This window comes from Athene noctua, chromosome 10 (assembly GCF_965140245.1).
Source record: "Athene noctua chromosome 10, bAthNoc1.hap1.1, whole genome shotgun sequence".
NCBI lineage: Eukaryota > Metazoa > Chordata > Aves > Strigiformes > Strigidae > Athene > Athene noctua.
Window position 1 is genome coordinate 22413469 of NC_134046.1, and position 9651 is coordinate 22423119.

The 9651-nt window shown below is 40.0% G+C and overlaps 1 protein-coding gene across 1 annotated transcript in view; it reads right to left on the minus strand.

Moving 5' to 3' along the window:
• RAF1 (Raf-1 proto-oncogene, serine/threonine kinase) overlaps window positions 1–8993 on the minus strand; it is an 80470-nt gene extending 71477 nt beyond the window's left edge. The window contains exon 1 of the mRNA XM_074914405.1: window positions 8800–8993. The gene's annotated coding sequence lies outside the window, so the exon portion shown is untranslated. The remainder of the gene's footprint in view (window positions 1–8799) is intronic.
• Between the last annotated feature and the right edge of the window lie 658 nt (window positions 8994–9651).

The window sequence follows — 9651 nt, forward strand, 5'->3', positions numbered from 1 at the left end:
CTATTAATATGTCTATCTGTTAAAAGTCAATGCATATGTGAAAGTGGGGAGGAGGCTGCAGTATTAAATGCAAATTAGCATGCAGTGATAATGAGTCTATGGCAGAAAAAAAAAAAAAGGGGGGGGGGGCGGTGCTTGAACTAAAATACTAACTCTTCTTCCCTTTTCCTTATTTTTAGGAAACTGAATTTGTCCTGCCTTCTGTTCCTTCAGCTGTTCCTATAGCCTCTTCTTCCTGCTGGCATCCTGAGTGGCAGATAAGAGACATACTGTCTTTACCAGCTGTCTCTTTTCTCCAGATTAAGATGGTGGTTGCTGGGCAGCCTACTTGTCTGTCAGTGGACAAAAGTCTGCCCTCTCACTTAGAGGGTCAACACACAGCTTCTCAAAGGGTGGAACCACTCTGACCAGTACAGTGTTTTTTCTTCAGCTGTTTCCTCTGTTAAGACGTGTGTTCTGCAGTGCAGCAGCTTCATGGACTTCTCCTTTCTGCAACTGCATAGACGGGAGGCAAAGGCTTGCTGTCTTCCTTTCTTTTTTTAATTATCATGCTCATTCTTTCATTGTGGCCTCTGCCTTGTTCCACATGTGGGAACGTAGACAAGAACCCTGAGAATAGTATAGGACAAAGGCAAATCAGGCTTTTCACTCAATATACATGAGCTTTGGGTAGAAAGAAAGTTAATTCTCTTGTGGGGAGATTAAATGTTTCCCTAAAATGTTACCCATCTGGTCTACTGGGAAAGATAATATTGCATTAGAACTACACAGCCTTCCCCCAGTAAACCATTTGTAGTCAGTCATTAGATAGGCCTTGTGTATGCCACAGTATAGCATTGTTCTGCTTCTGGACAAGCCTTTTTTTGTACTGCTAGCAAGTCTCCACTTACCAGTGCAGGTGTATATCCATGCACATTCAAATTAAAAATGGCACATTGCATGTCAGCCAAATGCAAAATCCCGTAGTGAAAGGTTCACAATTTAGACACTGCAGAATGAACATTGCAAAGCATGCTGACAATGTTTGCTGATATCATCGCCTTTCTCTGAAGCACAAAGCCATTTCAGCACACAAGTAAACTTTATGAAATTTTTCTTTTATATTTCTGGTAAAATATTCACCTTCCCAACTATGATTCTCATCAGGAGATCAACTAAAAGATCACTTATATCTTTAAGTCTGAGCTAGATGCCAGAAAAAGAATCATTCCTAAGTACCTGAAGTTCAGCTTTTGGAAGGCACAGAAAGTACCATATTTATAAAAGAAATTCTAGGATAGCCTTGACTATAGATAGAGATAGAGAAAGCACTGCTTTCTCTGCCTGAAGCATCCAAAGCTGTTTTTCGTATCCAGAACTGTTTCATGTCATTTACTTCTCATAACTACAAGGTTCATCTCAAATCCACTATAGATTTCCTAACAAAAAAGAGTGAATAATTTTCCATATGAAAGTTGGGGGAAAATACTCAGTTTTAGCCAGCTTTTTTAGGTACCAGTGAACTGGTAGACAAACAGATTAAATTCTATTTTCTACTAAAAATAGTGTAATTATTCCCACGTATGTGATAAGAAGTAAAGTAACTCAAGTAAAAGTGAGAAAAAACTAAGCTGGTGGTTGGGAAGACTCAATTTCAGTTCAGTTTAAGAAAATACTGTCCTGGTATCCATAAATTCAAGCAATTTTTCCCCATTTCAGTTCACACTTGGATTATAAAACGTATACTATGCATGAACAGTGGGAACCAGTCTCTGACACAACATGCCAGGTTTGGAAGAGTTGACATGTTTGGGACCTCTGCTTAGGAACAGCTTAAGTCCTGCATTGTCCACCTGCAGGTTCTCTGTTTTAAGAAAGAGAATAGGGCATTGTCAGTCTTGTGGATATTATAAAGCAGAACATTCTCTTTCAGATAGCTTGTTGGCAAGGATCTGTATGAGATGATTCTTTATGTGTATAGTGCTGCTTTGATCAGCACGTGGATACAGTGGGAAAGTTTAAAAGATTGTAGGTATGTGTGTAGACATTTTACAAAACCAAAACCAGCCTACAGGTGCAGCTAAAAATACCTGTCCATAAAATTCAGTCAGCTAGTTAAAAATGCTACTAAAGTCCCAGTGTCAGAGGGTGTGAATCCATCATCATTTAGCAAAAATATTTCTTCCGTTTTTTCCTTTAATACAATTACTTTATCACTATTTCAGTAATGACATACTGTAAAAGATGGAGATTTGGGGCTTGGATTCTATAGCGTGGTTCAGCTTTTAGATTTTTTTTTTTTTTCCAGACTTCTGTGTACACAGTTGTGTTTGTATGCAAACAATATTTGTGCAGGTGTCTACCTGGTGTTTGGGGCATGCAAACCCAGGGCTTGCCAAAACTTTGATTTTTAATTTTTTTTTCCTAACCAAACAATCATTTGACATACTAGAGTGTTTGGACACCAGAGGGATGTCCACGTTCTTTATGGAACTACTTAGGCTTTTTTCTTGTACTGCAAGGGAATAAGGGTACAGGACAGAGTAGAATAAAACCTTGTGAGAGAATTCTGGAATCTTTCTCTGCTGCCTTCAAAGTAAGAAGGTTTCTCTCTTAAGCCCGCAACACTTACTGGTACCTGATACATTCTAGGGTAACAAAAGCTGATGCACACCAAATCTAAGGCAGGGGAAAAGAGTGATCCCTGGTTGGAAGAACTCAAAAGAGTGAAGAAGCTAAGGATCCTCAGACATGAGGTTCTTTAAGCAGGGACTTCCATACATCTTCTGGAATCAAAATAAGCAAATATTAAATTTGAGTATCAAACTGAATCTATTTGTATAAGTTAACATAATTCTGAGTATCAATATGAACAGGTATTCAATTAAACTTCCAGTGCAATATGACTAAAAATGAAATAAACCCAAACGTATTCTGTGGGAGAACTGCATAAATACAGTAGGATTTTCTGCAAGTAGCAGTTCAGTGGCAAAGGGAACACAGTTCATTTTCTTGCAAATGTGGTCTATCCTTTGGCTTTGCATGCAGCTACTGCTCTGGTTTCTAGATACAGCACCACTACCCTCATTTGGCTTTCCCAGTAGGAGTGTTACCATATCTTTGTGCTTAGGTGAAAAATCAACAGTCAGTATTCTGTTCCCCCACCTAGAGGGAGGTACTGAAAGGAACACAGAGGACCCCTGCACACAGCACATTCCATCCTATAGGAACATGCAAAAAACAGAAAAAAAAACCCACATTTGAACTTCAAAAATTAAGTAGGTAGCAACCACATCAACTGCAACAGAATCCAGAATAGCTATAGCAGCTGAGGGAGTGCTGACTTAATCGTGGTATGCAGAGTAGATAGCCAACAATATTAATCTAACATACTAGGAATACCCAGAATACTCATCCCAATCTTTTCGCTTCAGATTTTGAAGAAATATGGGATATCTGCCAATGAAATGAAATACGGTATAGCTTTGGAGCTTAGAGGGAAAAAGTACAGTAACCTAACATTCTGGAAAAAAAATCTTACCACATTTCCATTTTGTTATTCTTTCTCCTACAGCCTGAGAAATGGTAATCTATTAATGATTTGGATTCAACTGAATTGAAGTTGTGAATGTAACTAGACTAGTTACTATTAACTTGTAAGCTGCTTCTTCAAAGCAGATGACAAACCATATGTGCTTCATTGTCAAACACAAACATGTATCACTGCCAAGAAAAAGGACACGGGGCAAAGGGGTTCCGATGGCTAGTGTTTGGCACAGGTCTATGTTTGGAAAAAAAATGCACTTCCAGTCATTTGGGTGTGGGGCTTTTCATGGAACAATCTTGATTAGCTTGCTTTCCTACAGAGAGGAAACTTATGTAATGGTTCAGTCTATCTTTTTGCTCCAAATTTCAAACTTATTTGACACATGAGCCAAGATCTCAGAAATAATTAGATTTCTACAGGTTTCTTGGAAGTCAGCAACTGAAGACAGAAAAAGGAACCATGTTCATTCCCCAGCTGAAGGAAAGGAAGGACTCAGAAACCAACCATTGTTCACTGTACTGTTTACTATCACAGGCTGGACAGTCACCGTTTACCTAAAGCTGAATTAGCCACAGTTTTTGCCCTGTGGGGGTGACACTGAAATGAGAAACACAGTTAATATATCCTTATTTATTAATGGGTAGAAAAGGTGATTTATGGATGAGACCGTACAGATCTGTAGTGAAACTGCTTTAGTTGCACTGGTCATAGAGCAATGGTGGTTTTTTTCTTGAGAGGCACTCTAACATTCAAAACACAGTAAGCATAGCCTTCTTGTTTTTAAAGAAGCATGGTTACAACACTCAACAAATTGTACCATAGCTGAGGCACCAGATAATTAGAATACTGGATAGAAGTATACACAACATTTTGGTCCTTGGCTAAAAGACCATAGCTTGTCTCACACATCAATGGGCAAGGGTGGGTGATAATTTTTGATCTGTCTCTCCAAAATCATTTTGATTTACCCAGGTTGCCAGAGAATGAGAGTCTGGATGTAGGTGCTGAAGGGGCAGTACATTGACACAGGTTTTTCTGAGTAGTAAAAGCAATGTGGTGATATAACTGTGCAGGAAACTTTGTCCAAAATCATAAAATGCTTAACTTTTTTTTTTTTTTTCCTTATAGCACAGCCCTGTCTGTGTCATTCCTTTTTCATTTGTTGTTCTCAGCCTGGATTCCTTAGATAACTTTGCTAGAGACTTGAGTTTTATTGTAGATATGGAAAAGTGCCTAGAAGTTTTGCTCCTTGGCTGTTCTGGCTGCTTTCCAGCCTCAATAATACTTAATACGCAACACATTCAACATGCTCCAGCAATCATTCTTTAAAATAAGGCAAAAAATAAAGGACACCATACAAAATGAAATGAACTCTGCTGCTACCTTAATTAATGACTTCAGAAACCAGTAAAAGGGAGTTGTGACCTGGATCTTTGGAAGGCTAGTCCTAACTCTGCTGTACTGATTACATGGGCCTAAAATATAGCAACAGGTAAAGGTAGTGTAGAGGTCAATAAACACTGCTCAGCACTGTAGATCTTGAATTACTAATGTTTCTATGACCATCCAGTAACCAAAGAATTTGGGCAGCACACATTTCTGTGTGTGCACACATTCAGATTGTTGTCAGTGCCAGTCTGGGTAGCACCTGCTGCTGACAATAGGGAAAAAGCGTGCAGAGACACCTGCGCTGCCTTAGACAACTCTCTTAACAAAATCTTAGCTGACTTCTGTGAAACGTTTATGGCTACATACAACTAAAAGAAAAATACAGAATAACAGATGGAGTTACGTATAAAGACAGCAAGCAATATTTCAAAGCTGTCTGAGAACATGACACCTAATACACACTGTACATCCAGGGGGTATAGATAATCATGCCCACTTGACATTTCCAAGCAAAACACTGATTTCTGTTGCTTGTTAATTTGCCAACAGATTGTTTGGGCTGTAAATTTTTGTGCTGGGTCTCTGCCCTAAGCTGATTGTGTCTGCATGTGTGTGTGTCCATATGGATAAAATAGCAGAAATCAATTGCTCAAGAAGGAAAAATAGTAAATTTTACTCTGTTAAGCATTTTCCAAGTATTTATTTGAAGGCATAGTGTGCCCAGCCTTTCAAGAAAGTGCTTCAAATTTGGTGATTTGATTACTTTGGTTAGGGATGTGTCTACTGGCAGCTTGTAGACTGATAAAGTTCTCCTTGCTTGACATCCACTGGTTTTATTTAGAGGCTGAATTACTTGTTCATTTACAGTTCCTAGCAGACTGAAATGATGAACAGAATGGGCTTCTACATGGACTGCAAGGGGCCAAGACTGCACGTGTTATTCTTTCTCATGCTGGAGAGAGAGCTTAAACATCGAAGTCTCGCAACTTAAACATCTGCATCAAACCTCTCAAGGAAGTTTTGCATGTTCCCCAGAGCATGCCCCGTGATCACTGTTTGTGCTTTCAAAGACATGTGATAAAGGCAGAACACAACGCCCAGACTTTCCACGAGACTTTTAATACATTTACTCTTTACTTAGAAGGTACATCAGCAAGGAGATAAGATGAAGAAAAAAGATAAGTGATATTCCTATCGCTTGGTTTCCTCACTCCTGAAACAGATCTGGGACTGTGCTAAGTGTCTTTCAGGTTTCTACAATTCTTTTTTGCTGACCTTGACCTTCTTTCAAGCGCTCCTAAACATCAGTTTATTTTGACATCATTCTGTCCTACCGTTACATTGGTTCTTTCTGGTTCAAAAGCCTGCCTGTCTCTTCCTCTATGCTACTCAGAGCTTCCTGTGAGCTTCAGTGAGTCCGTTTAGGTTCCCTCACCCCTCATGGAAACTGTGTGTCCTTGAGCAACTTACTTAGCCTCTGCCTCAGTTCCCCCTTTTGGAAAGGAAATATTGGTATTTCATGTCCCCTACCTTTTGTCTTAACCTCTGGTTCAGCTATAAGAAAAAGTAGGCTAGGGTTTCATCCAACACATGTAATAACTTATTTTTACTGAGCGTTGAGGAAGGATTTCACAAGAATGTGGACACACGGAGGGGAGAACCTGGACACACATAAGACTGAGGTAGTTAAGAGCAGTTACCGTTCTGAGGCAGCCGATGAACTTAAGTGAGGCAGAAACTCCAGACCTTCCTGTGTGCTGAATGTCCTGGCTGACACAGGCTTTGATAAAGGAGGATATTATTGCTTTTCTTGCAACTTCTGACCTGCTGCCAGATATTGTCCAACTGTGGACAGTCATCAAAAAGCTTTTTTTTTTTTTTTTTAATCAGAGGATATGAGTGACTGCTACTTCCTTAAAATGAATTCCAAATAAATAGCTGAAATGTATTAAACCTCAGACTATCTAGGAAAAAAAATGTAAAACCTAAATCCTTGGGGGGTGAATTTGACAGTTTTCTCTTCTAATGAGAAATTCAGCCTATTCCCTCATCTTTATTAAATAGAGGCTTCAAAGAATTTGTTCTGTAGCTGAAACAACAGTTAGATGAGGTCTCACGGGAGCCTAGCAGGGCCAAACAGCAAGAAGGTGAACCTCTGCTCTAGGGGTACAGTGCCTGGCTCATCGGGGCGCGGATCCTGCCGTGGCCTACTGGCTACTTCATAAGGGCTGTGAGTCCGCACACAAACCCTGCCCCGAGCTGCACCAGACCCACCGACCCTGTGAGCTGTGCAGGAACAGAGCCATGTGTTTAGTTCCTTTGTACTCCTAGAATCTCTCCCCATCAGGTGCATTTAATCACCTGTTAAGTTGCAAACCTGATGTTCTGCAAAACTATAAATGAATCTGCCATGTTCACATGCGTAAGTAACAGGCATTTTGCTCATTTACTTTTGGGTGGTTTTTATTTAGAACACACACAGTCTGAGACTTGGTGAACCAGCTTCAAGTGCCCGCCTGACGGTTCCATTAGCTTTTCCTCTGCTGTAAATAAAAATATACAGGTACAAAATTGTTCTACAGAGTTAATGAGGGAAGTGAAGAACTGTAAAGTAGCAGTACAGTTTTTAAAATATTTGGATTGTGTCTTTTAAATTGTTATAATATTTCATTTTAGCTATATTATTAAAAAATAATTAACTTACATAAAATGCTGCATGTGAAGTACTTTCAAGGTCACACAGCTGGGACAACAAAGGTTTTGTCTTAGAGCACTAGAAGGAACCCCAACAAAAATACCCATGCAGTTTTAAATATCCACCTTAATATTGGCAGAAGACCACTTTAGGTTTCTTTAGAAGGCACAGCGTGAGCTACTGTACTTGAGATCAAGAACCAAAGCAAATCTAAAAATTGTGTAACGTGCAAGGCCAAGGAAGTAAGGTATTGAGCCCTATTGCTCCATCCACTGCAACAGACTCCATTGCAGCAATGCATTAAGAAACTGAAGTAAGAGGTAAGACAAGGCATTGCAATATCTCAGCAACACAAAACAGGGCTGGTTCAGGTACACAGAGCTGAACTTTCAGTTTAGTATGAAGGAGCAGAACTTCACAGCTCTCACGAATGCTAATGAGTCCCATGACTAAACTGTGGCATACTTGGAAAATGCAGTCCATAATACCTATAATCGCAATCATCATTTGGAAACTTCTGACCTATATGCAAACTTCCAAGGAGCTACCACTGCAGATACACTATCACTGCAATTATGGGTAGCCATGGAGCTCTAGTATTGTGTATATATAATACATTGTTATGCAAACACACATCTACTTTTAAACCTCAGCTTCACAGTGATCGTGGTTTTAATTTCAAAGCATCAAAAAGGAGGCTGAAATAAAGTCTCCTGCAAATAGACCTCGATCAAATCTCGAAAGAATTTTTACAAACAATTTGAACACAGTCAGTCTGAAACCCTAAAATGGAACCGTGCAGATCGGGAATGGACAGCCACAACAAATGTTGCACTTAAAAAAGCAACTTTTACTTGTTAAAACAATTCTTGTGTCAGTTTAGTATTTAAATAGGAAAAGACAATTTCAAATACTATTAGATTTTTCCTCAGACAATGAGGAAATTCCCCACCAAACTCTTTACATGAGATTCAGAAAATGCCCCTTAGAAACAGTGCTTGGGTTTTTCTATCTGATCTCAGACTAAATAATTTAACCTTGTGAAGCAGGTCCAGCAAGTATTTAATCCCGACCCTTTAGCCTGGGTTCACAGATTCACTAATCCTCCATATGCCGCTGTACAACTAAAGGCGCTGCAAAAGCTGTGAAAATCATATTCCCCCCCGACCCCATCCCCCCTGAGACTCACCAGAGCCTGGAACTTCTCCCCACAGCCAGCGAGGTGCTGGCTGGCACCATCCGTGGCGGTTTTGATCCGAAGGAGCAATCCAGAGGCTGAGACGGGGCAGCCTGGGAGGATGTGTGCAAACAGAAACCAACTGCACCTGGGGTTAACAGTTCTCAGGGAGAGCAAAGGCAAGAAGCTGAGACAGTCAGAATGATTTGCCTTTCCAAAAGGCTCTAATGCATTCTCTGTGTTAGCAGAAATACCTGGACCCACAGGCTGAACTCTCGAGTGTCACATGGGTGACAGAGCTAAAAAAGGCAAGCCCATAGGCGTATTTTAAACTCCCCCAATAAGTTAGTGTTTTCCCCTGAGACTGTTTATGTGCCTCTTCCAAGCTTTTCTACAGTTTTCCTGGAATTTTAATATCTCACTCTCTTTGGTTTCATACTTTTTCACTCTTTTATTTTTAGATTCAGTATTTCACAGTGGTCTGTAGAGTCTGCTTGACGCCAGCAAATGTAACTGGATCCCAAATCCCTGCAAGCCAGGAATTGCAGCCATGATCAGCATGCTGCCGAGAGCGCAAACCTTGGCACGGGTCAAAACCAAATAGTCTGAATCCTCTATTTATCTTATGGCAGGGCTTGGGAAAGGAGGCAAGAAGAGTTCATCAGAACTAAGTAAGTAAATAGAAATCAAAGATGCAAATAGGTCTGTTCTACAACAGATTTGTGTGACCAGACTTCCAAAAGCAAGAACAGGGATTTGCAAAAAAAAAAAAAACCGAGATATTTCATTCTTTAGTAACCTAGTAACAGGACAGGCATGCAGAGAGCAGATTGCCTTTAAAAAAGGCTTGTGTCAGCAAGGTTG